This window comes from Meleagris gallopavo, chromosome 4 (assembly GCF_000146605.3).
Source record: "Meleagris gallopavo isolate NT-WF06-2002-E0010 breed Aviagen turkey brand Nicholas breeding stock chromosome 4, Turkey_5.1, whole genome shotgun sequence".
NCBI lineage: Eukaryota > Metazoa > Chordata > Aves > Galliformes > Phasianidae > Meleagris > Meleagris gallopavo.
Genome location: NC_015014.2, coordinates 5969595 through 5979806, shown reverse-complemented (window position 1 = coordinate 5979806; position 10212 = coordinate 5969595). Strand labels below are relative to the sequence as shown.

General features: G+C 36.9%; 1 long non-coding RNA gene across 1 annotated transcript in view; it reads right to left on the bottom strand.

The window, feature by feature from the left end:
- Window positions 1-126, bottom strand: part of LOC109367139 — a 4272-nt gene extending 4146 nt beyond the window's left edge. Inside the window, exon 1 of the long non-coding RNA XR_002113900.1 lies at window positions 20-126. This is a non-coding gene — a long non-coding RNA (uncharacterized LOC109367139). The remainder of the gene's footprint in view (window positions 1-19) is intronic.
- Between the last annotated feature and the right edge of the window lie 10086 nt (window positions 127-10212).

Below are 10212 nucleotides of genomic sequence, written 5' to 3'. Positions count from 1 at the left end.
AAAAAAAAAAAGTGCTTACCCTTGTCCTGGGCTTGCTGGAAAACTCCAAAGGAGAAATCTCCAGGAAAGAGATCCTTCCCCACTGGTAGTCAGCTCTTAAATGGGGTCTAGGAGAGGTGGAGCCAAGCTTCACCCCTTCCAGCAGCACAGGTGAATTGCCTTCACCTATGCTCCCAGGGCTGACTCACTTTTCACCTCAGGTGATCAATCAGAGGTTCAGGCTGCAATTCAGCAGTTCCCATACACAAACCAACATAAATGGTCTGGCATAATAGGAGAAGCAGAAAAAAAAATGACTTGTTTGTTCAACAACATATCAACACTCTTGGAGTCCAAATCCTCACGTCAAAACTATGAAAATCTTGAAAAGATTCAGAAGAAAATACAGGTTCAGATCTCATTTTCTTTTTCTACTAGGCTGTGTTTTAGAGATGAATGTTAAAGTAAGTGCTCAGACAGCAGGCTATGAGAATAACATAATATTTAGCAAAATATTTGCTAAACTTATATATGCAGGTCACAGACTTGTCAGTCTTAGAGTTCAGATCTTAATGAAATTATGGCTTAAGTTCAAGGTAAGAATTCACACAATCATATAATTGAAGAGGTTGTTAAGGATCTCTCTAGATCTACCAGTCCAACCTCCCTGCAAAAGCAGGTTCCCTATAGCAAGCCGCAGGAGGGTTTTAAATAGTCCAGAGATGGAGATCCCACAGCCCCTCTGGGTAGTCTGTTCCAGTGCTCTGTCACCCTCAAAGGAAATAAGTTTTTCCTCATATTTGTATGGAACTTCCTGTGTTCCTATTTGTGTCCACCTCCCCTTTTGTCTTGGTTCCGGGCACCCTTGAAAAGAGGCTGACCCCATTCTCTTGACATCTGCCTTTTAGATATTTATAAGCATTGATAAAGCCTTCTCACAATCTTCTCCTCTCCAGCTGAACAGTCCCAGGTCTCTCAGCCTTTTCCTCAGAAGGGAGATGTTCCAGGCCCTTAATCATCTGCAGATCTCCACTAGATTTTATGTAGAAGATCCCTGCCTTGAACTGCGGAGAGCCCAGAAATGGACACGGTACTCCAGGTGTGGCCTCACCAAGGCAGAGTGGAAAGGAAAGATCACCTACCTTGTCCTATTGGTCACATGCTTTTTAATACACCACAGGATTCCTATTGGCCTTCTTGGCCACAAGTGCACGCTGCCGGCTCACTGCCAACCTGCTGGCCACCAGGAGACTCTATATAGCAGGTCAACCCCTAACCTGTAGTGATGAGTGCAGCTATTCCTCCTCAGAAGTAGAACTCTGTACTTACCCATGTTGAACCTCATAAGGTTCCTCTCCAGCCTGTCCAGGTCTCACTAACTGACAGCACATACTTCTGAAGTGTCAGCCACTCCTCCCAGCTTCAAATCATCGCCTAACTTACTGAGTTATCCCTGTCCCTCCATTCAGAGATACTGAACAAGACCGGAGTACCCACACTTGAGGATCACTACTAACTACTGGTATCTAACTGGTCTCTGTGTCAATCATCACAATCCTGAGCTCTGCCAGTTCTCAATCCACCTCACAGTTCACTCATCTACTCAAGTGCTCAAACACCAGAAAGGCTTCCTAAACACCAAGACATCAGCATAAAGTCTGTACTTCAAAGAAAATACTAGATACAGAATTTCATGAGGAACTAGCATTCTTGCTGTGTGTATTCTCTGGGTTAAATTATTCATTCCTTGTAAACAACTAGTTTGCTACCAGAGATGGAGAGCAACACTTACTGTTCAGATTAGGGTTTGCTGTTTGCAGAACACTTTTCAGATAAGTTGTCATCAGCATAAAAAAAATCCTGTAAAATGGAATTTTCATATAAATAACGCAGTGCTCTGTATTTATACGAAGTTGATAGAACCTAAAGGAAATGCCAGTAGAGCATAACTTAATTTGGAGAACTGCATAGTAGACTAGGAAGTTTTCTTGGCTCATGCAGTAATAAGACAGAAAACAGTTTATTCCTTACTGAATACTGGCAGAGATTTCCATAACAAATGGTGATTTTTTTCCTATCTTGCCCATCAGATTTTCAGTGCCTGGCCTCCAGTGTAGCTTGATTTCTTCCCTTCACTTTCTTTTCTTAAAAAATAATTTGGGGCACATTTACACTTGCTCTGTCTGTCCATTTTTCTTCGATGCTGACGATTCAGACCATAAGTCTGAATCTCAGTTTCCATTTATCTAGTTCAAAGTCCTGTAGATTGTGTATAAGTTCTAGAAATGTATCTTATTAAAATTAAAAAGGTAAGGATATTTTCTTATCTCCCCTTACCCTTCAGTATACATACACAGGAAAAAAAGGAAGCGCTGGTAGTGGGCCAAATAAATCCAATCACTTTGCTTCAAATCTATTAAGGAGAAATCTCTTGGCTTTTTGGGACTCACAGTTTTGAACGATGTAGTTACTATTTAATATTTCTTTTTAAAAAGAAATATGGCGTAAGAAGTATTTAATGCTTGACTTCCAGTATTATCCAGCTTAACCCTCCTTTAAAATACAAGTCTTTATGTCCTTAAGCCACAGTATTGCAAATGGAAAATAAATGCAGTTTTAGTAGTCAGGATGCAGATGCTGATATCAACTGAAGTGAGCGATCCATCCTTTATTGTTTTTGAATATTTTTTCTCTCAAACAAGTTTCTCTGTCAAAGGCAAACTGAAGACTCGATTTGGAATATCCAAATCTGAGTACACTTGATGATTCAGTAACAGGATTTTTTATCTCATATTTCTCTCTAAGCTGATTTTCAGTTTAGAAGGTAGATAAACAAATCACTACGCCCCATATTTTAGAAGGGAAATAAAACAGAAATCTTGCCTGCTGAATTTATTTTGCTTCACTATCTGAATATCCCCAATGTTTTTATTGTACTAGTAAAGACATGAATATTTAATCATCATCAACATTATGTGGAAACTTTCGGTATCTGAATGATCAACTTGTTAAAAGATTCAAACAGTTTTCTTCTGCAAAAATGCTAAGGTAGAAGTGGCTGGAACACGTACCTTGGGCTGACACTTTTGGAGTTTTACGTTTCAACTGGCACAAAGGAAGTATAGAAGTGAAGAAATTCTAGAAAAAGACAGCTAGTAATAAACATTAATCACTCAGCAACAACCAAACCATCTGTATACTATTAACATGGTCTCAGCTAGCATTATAATTGCTAACATTATAATTGAAATTTATCAAATGGATATTCAATGCAAAATACTACAACTGATGTTTACATCTCAAAGTCAGTTTTCCTCTCTCTTTTAAAAGCTTTCCAATTTCAGTCAAATGGAATTATCTAATTTGTCCTATGCCAGGTCATTTGTCCGCACTCAGATTTTGATAAAAGAACTAGAATGATATTAATTTCTAAGTGATATAATGCAGTGTACTCAAGAGAAAAAGTGAATGATATACATTCAAAACTAGCAGATCAAATTTCACTCCTGTATTTTTTCCCCAACTTTAAGCATGTAAATATCAGTCATTAAAATCAAGTATGGTTTACTCATTTTGGTTTATCTTTAATTATACTGATTCTGCTAATGCTGATAAGATTTTGAAATTTGAACTTTCTTGATTAGATCACGGTGCTAGGGCCTGCAAGTATCACCAGCAAGCTACTGACTAGAAAAAGTACTGGCATGGGGGCAGACTCATGGATTTGTTTCTTTTTTTGTTTGTTTTTCCTTCTCTTCTGTGCAGCCTGAACATGCCGTTGTTATATAAAGCAGCATCAGTTTGTTTTACAGACAAGAGCACCGCCTTCCAGATTCTCGGAGAAATCCAGGCATCAAAGATGCAGCTGAAACACAGACACTAAGTAAAAGAAGCAAAATCTTGATGTATTCCTCTAAGTGCTGTATATTGCTATTTTTGGAGGCAAAGATCCACTTGCAGACAAAATGTTACTGATTGCACATACAGCTACACTGAACAAACCCCACTTTTGTTCTGATCAGCAATAGAATGCTGTGTTGTTCATCTGCAAAGTAATCAAATCATACAAGATACAATAGGATATTCATAGACAAGCTAAGTAAATCTCTGCTCAGAGCAGTGAAATTATTTCACTCCCTTCCTATATCCAAAAAACCCTACTTCTCAATGTCATCTTACCTCAAAAGGTACTTTCCAAAGAATCTGTGAACTTCAGTGTCTTGCAAAGGCATGATGATCAAACTTGGATCAATAGATTTATACAATTATACTTCAGAAAGTGATATTACACTGGCACAACAATAAAGTAACTGACTGATCATACCAATTGAAGCGATTTTTCCTTGTTTTTTATACGTTAAATAATAAAATGATCATTTGCATGCCACATACCGACAGTTTAGTGAGACAAAATTATGAAAGAAAAAGTTTCGTTTATATCACTAATTGATTTTTAGTTACCATAATCTGGGTGAGAAATTTGTGAAAGCATGGAAGAAATGTTTGTTCATACACATTTCTGTATAGTATCTTCATTCTTTCCGCGTTTCGTTTGGTTGAATTTGTGAGAAAGGAAACAAGATCTGAGCCTGAATGAAATCAAACCTGCATAATGTAATCAAGAATAAGACGGCAGCATATATCAGATATAATACGATACAGGTAGAACTTGAAATGAGGAAAAGAAAGATAAGTCAAATACGGAAAATGGACATAAACTCTACAAGAAGCTGAGATAAGATTTCTTCCCAAGTACATGAAAAAAACTGAAGAAGACAGATTAGCTTCAGAGAGATGGCAAAAATGTGCTGACAGCAGAGGTATGAATGAAAGTAAATGCGCTCATTAATTCCATATTCACAAGGGGCCAGGGTCGTCAAAGAAGTCGATTGCTGAGGATGAAAAATTGTTATCAGGAAAGCTATCATACCACAGAATACCACAGTTAAAGAAACCCAAAGAAAAAATAACAAAAACTACAAGGCATCAGTAGAAAACTAAAAACATTGGAATCTTAACTTCATACGGAGGCTTTTCAGTTATATGCAGAAAGTCACATGAAAATGCCTTCAAAATCCAATCTTAGAGACATAAATAAATGGACTGTATACATTTTAACAGACATTTTACTTTGAAAGATCAAGTGAATTAATTCAGTATAAATTGACCATTAAGGAGATGATCAGTGCTTGTTTGGACAGAGAATGGCCATTTTCTTCTTTGTAACAAATATCCATACAACCTCAGATTGTATGGAGTGCCTTCAACAGTTATATACACAAATTCAGGATTCTTGTCATCCACATTAGAAATAGGAAATAAGGATATAGAAAAGAGGAAGGTGCAAGATCGAAAAAAAAATCCACAAAGATAATAAAAGTATCTGAACTTATAAAAAAACATAGAACCACCACTGCCCACCAAATCAAGATTTCAGCATTACACGTGCACTACTACTGCCTATTATTATTCATACTGAAATCCTGATGGCGAACAACATGCAACTAGAAAAATAATACAAACTGAAAAAGGAAGGCCTCCTGGGTATTTTCCCTGATTTATATTAAGTTCTTGCCCTCTGCTGAAGAAAACTATATACATTTAAATCTTCATATATGTGTACATGTATAAGTATGTGTGTGTATGTATATATACCTATGTATCTATATATTTTAAGAAAATGTAATTCCTATTGTTGACATTCATGTTTTAGATGTACAGATACAGCCAGCTGGAATTGCAGTCCTTGACTGAATAATTGTACAATGAATTAAGTTTCTCTTCGAATACCAAAAGAAATCAGAATCTGAGTCCAGCAGTTATGCACTTCGCAGAATATACTAGTGAGGCTCCCAGCACTCTGTATGCATTTTAGTAAAGAGGTCCTAAATCAATGCAGATCTTAAGCATGTGCTTAAGGATTTCCTAAACTGGCTTTATAATTAAGATTACAGTTCTTAGGATACAGTTTGACACTAATTGTAATCAATGCAAATTTATTCTTTCTGGCATTTGTTCTCTAAGCAATCCTGATGTCAGCTGAATGTGTCTATTAGTCTCATAACACAACTCAGCAATTTTCTGTCTGGGGGTTGACATTAGCAGTTACTGTTTATGGGTATTTATGGGTTGCTTGGACATAACAGAATTCATTTTCCTGCTGTTAGGAATAAAGTCCTGTTTTCAAAGAGGAACCTGGTCACACAGTACTCACTAGAATAGAGAAAAAATGATTTGCTTAGAGTGCAATACAACACCCAACATTCTTTACTGCTGACAGCTCTTAAGTCTAGTCATATAAGCATGAACAACTAAACTTTACTTCCACAGATTAGGATGTTCTACTAAGGTTCAATGTTTTATTAACTTAGATGAAAATACACATGATTAAGTGCCCAAATCTATCAAATTATACCCTTATAGAATCTTAGAATCATCTAGATTGAAAAAAGATCTTTAATATCATCAAGCCCAATAATCAACCTGACCTGCTGAGTCCCTTCACTAAACCAAGACCCCTAATGCCACATCCACATAACTCTTACACCTCCAGGGACAGGGACTGTGTCACTTCGCCAGGCCAGCATGTTCCAATGCTTGATCACATTCCCTGTGAATACTTTTTTCCTGTGGTCCAATCTAAACCTTCATAGAAAACTCAAGACTGCTTCCTTGTGTCCTATAAGTTAACACCTGGGAAAAGAGACTGACACTCCTTGTTGCAGCTTCTTCACGTTGTTGTAGAGGGCAATGAGATCTCCCCCTCAGCCTTCTCTTCTCCAATCCCTGGAGGGGGATGGGGATTCCCACGTAGATAAGGAGGCAGAGTTGACAACACAGTGGAGGGTAGGGTTGCTGTTTATAATACAGTGGAGGGTTCCGTGAAGACGAGGAGGAAGAGTAACTGCTGCAACACAATGCAACCCCCTAAAGATTTCACAAGGATGACTAGTAGCCTTCATCCAATGACAACTAGATGGGCCCAGAGACCCTCCCCACATTCTAGGACACATGCTTACAAGGGTGGGACATCCAATGCATATGAAATAAATTTCTTGGCAATGTGATAAATATGTATACACTATACCTATGAATGTGTAGTCACCACTTTCCTTGGTATGCATGTTTGACGGAGCAATCTCCATGTACCCAGTGCTGTAACAAAGGGAAAACCTGCTTGACATAACTCACTGGCATGTAAGGTTATTGTCAGATTTCTCAGCTTCACCTTTTTGTAGCGAGAGCTTTCAAACAGAACACAATTTTTGAGGTGGTCTTCATTGTTTGTATACCACTCAGAAGAAACCATAAAATCTGGATGATTTTAAAATCATTAACAGCATTTCACACTCAGACAAAGCAAAGGAGGAGTTATAGAAATCATTTAATAGTGTTCTTCGTTCTCATGTATTTATGCAATAGCAGCATTGGTGGAAATAAAAATTTGATAAATAACTTTTTGATCAAAGTAATACCAGGAAACATCTTTTTAATGCCACATGTGCTTTACATGCCACATTTGTGCTCTTTAAACATTCCGTGGATTTGTGGAACCTGGAAAAAGACTCTCTCAACTACCATAGTTTCCTGGATAGTTTAGCTGAAATAGTGTCAGTAATCAGAGAGTTGGCAGGAAGAAGGTTTTTGTGTTTATTTGTTTTCTCTCTGGTTTAGTACTGTACATAATGCAAAGCCAGGGATCACTGAATGATTTTTTCCTGCTGTGCATAATCATTAATGGCTCCCTACTCATTTTAGCAGTTCGAGATCTTCTATCTACCACAAGTAAAAATTGCCACAGTGGATAGTTAAAAACAAGGGAAAATTGGGTTCCTGTGTCAGAACAATTAGTGTTTCACATGCACCACAGGAAAGTTGTTTACACAGTCCTAAGCATGGTGATAATGGAACAAAGGGAATTAACATTTTCCAGCATCATCTTTTATACCTCTAAGTGTAAAGTGCCTCCAAGCTGTAGTTTACCAATAATTTGGGCTGCAATAGCTTGCAATTTGCTAAATTTAGGACTACCTCCTGCACAGTACAAGCCAAAGAGCCTATGCTAACCTTTATATAACCTTTATATAATCCACAAACCTTTGATCCTTCAACTTGCCTTGGGAGAGACATCCAGTCTTAAATTTACAGACATCGAATAACTGAATTTACAGTCCTTACCCCATCCTGAAAAAGCTTTCCAACACTAAGCAACTTAAGGCAAATACATGCATTTAATTGTAATTTGAATTTGTCCCACTTCAACTTGAAACAAATCTATCTTTAGTTTCACGAGCTCTGAAGAATTACTTGTTGTCAGATGCCTCATCCCCATAAACATACTTGTAAGCAGTACTCAAATAATTTCTTTATCTTCATTTCATCAGCTTGGATTCTAAGTCCTCCTACTGCATCCTTTTCTTTCCAGAAACGTTCATTCTTGCAGCTTTTTTTCCCTGAGATTTTACTGAACATTTCCATAAGTATTTTAGAATTCTGGGCTAAAAACAGGTTCTATAGTCTAGCACTAGTCTCAGTAACATCAAATATAGAAGAAATTCAGCTTTCCTATTCCTAGCTTATATTTCACACTTATCTTCAAGGTTCTAGCACAATTAACATTCATTTGAATAAGACAAGCACTTTAAATTTTAAATCCGTACACTGAGTCTGAAAATAAGATTTACACAGGCTCACAAATTTAAAATTATGATCTCCACAGAATTTCATTAACTTAGAAAGTTCTAAACTTCACAAACTATCAGCTTTTAAAACTCAGGCTCCTTAAGATTCCCAAAATTCCTCTTGAGAAGAGAAAAAGGTCTGGTGTCATGAAACAGGCAAGGAACTTAACAATTGCCTCATGCTTATCTCCCAGAGAAGTCCGCCTTTGAATCTTGTACAATTAAAGTACAGCAGTATTCTGATTCAATAAATACGTCTGATTATGGTATTCCTCTATTTAGCAGATCAGTTAACACACCTAACATGCATGACACTTAGAATTAATCCTCTCTCTTGAGAAGATAATATGCACATATAAAACTATATGGAAAAGTGCTTTTTTTTTTTTGCAGTGTTTATGTTAACCTTAAGTGTGTATAAGGTGAGATAAAGGAATGCTGTGCCACACCTCTAGGAAGTGTTCCATTATTTCCTAACAAGCATAGAGTGAACATAATTCTGACCCTAGACCTACTCCAAGAATTAGAGTACTTTGTAAAATACCTTGCTTTAATTAAAAAGAAATAACCAAGATTGTTTTCATCAGTATTTTGTAATTTAAAGGTGTACACTTCATTTTCTTTTTAGCCCAACGAACCTTCCTTTGTACCACACTTCACCCTAGAAACCTGAAGAGAGAATACTCTCTTGATATCACCGAGACATTTATCCAAATCTCTATCAGTTTGGAATGACTTAAAGTACACAGCAATATGCATTTCAGACTGGAGTGTTTACACTCATCATCCCTGTAATTCAGTACTGTGTACTATACTATATACAGTATATATATAGTAGTGTATACACACACACACACACACACACACACACACACACACACAATACTATATATCTATATCTATAGATAGAATCCCTGAATTACAGGGATAATGAGTGTTGTGGAACCTCAGGTAAGCAACTGCTAGCTTGAAGTTTGAATTTTGATTCTCGTTAGAATCTGTATCAAAACAGAGACAAGCGTTGAGTGCAATGTTTAATTTTTGTGCAGGAAGTCTCTGAACACCTCAGTCTGAAATACATATTGCTGTGTATTTTAAGTCATTCCAAACTGATAGAGATTATTTTTATATATATATAAAATCCTCTTAGGCAGTGCCACTGTATTACTACAACTTTAACGTAGAACGCTTGAAATCAATATTCATTCTACCAGGTAGTGTTCACCATCATTTATTCCCTGATACCATATAATGTAGTTAGGTCCAGATTTTTCCTAAGTTCATCCAAACACCGTTGCATGAAAACTGAACATTATTTCCACTTCAAGTTGTTTCCTCTGCTTCAGGAACTTGGGAAGTGGTAATAATGATTTGGGGAGGACTACATTGCCTCTACTTAAAATGTACCTGCTACAAGGATAAATGAAATAGATCAGTTTCCAGAAATAACAATCCAACATTTTTCACAAGCACCAAATTCAGTTGAATAAAAGTTAAAATGCAGAAAATAGATTAACTTGAATTGCAAATGTAATCATAGATACCAGATGCT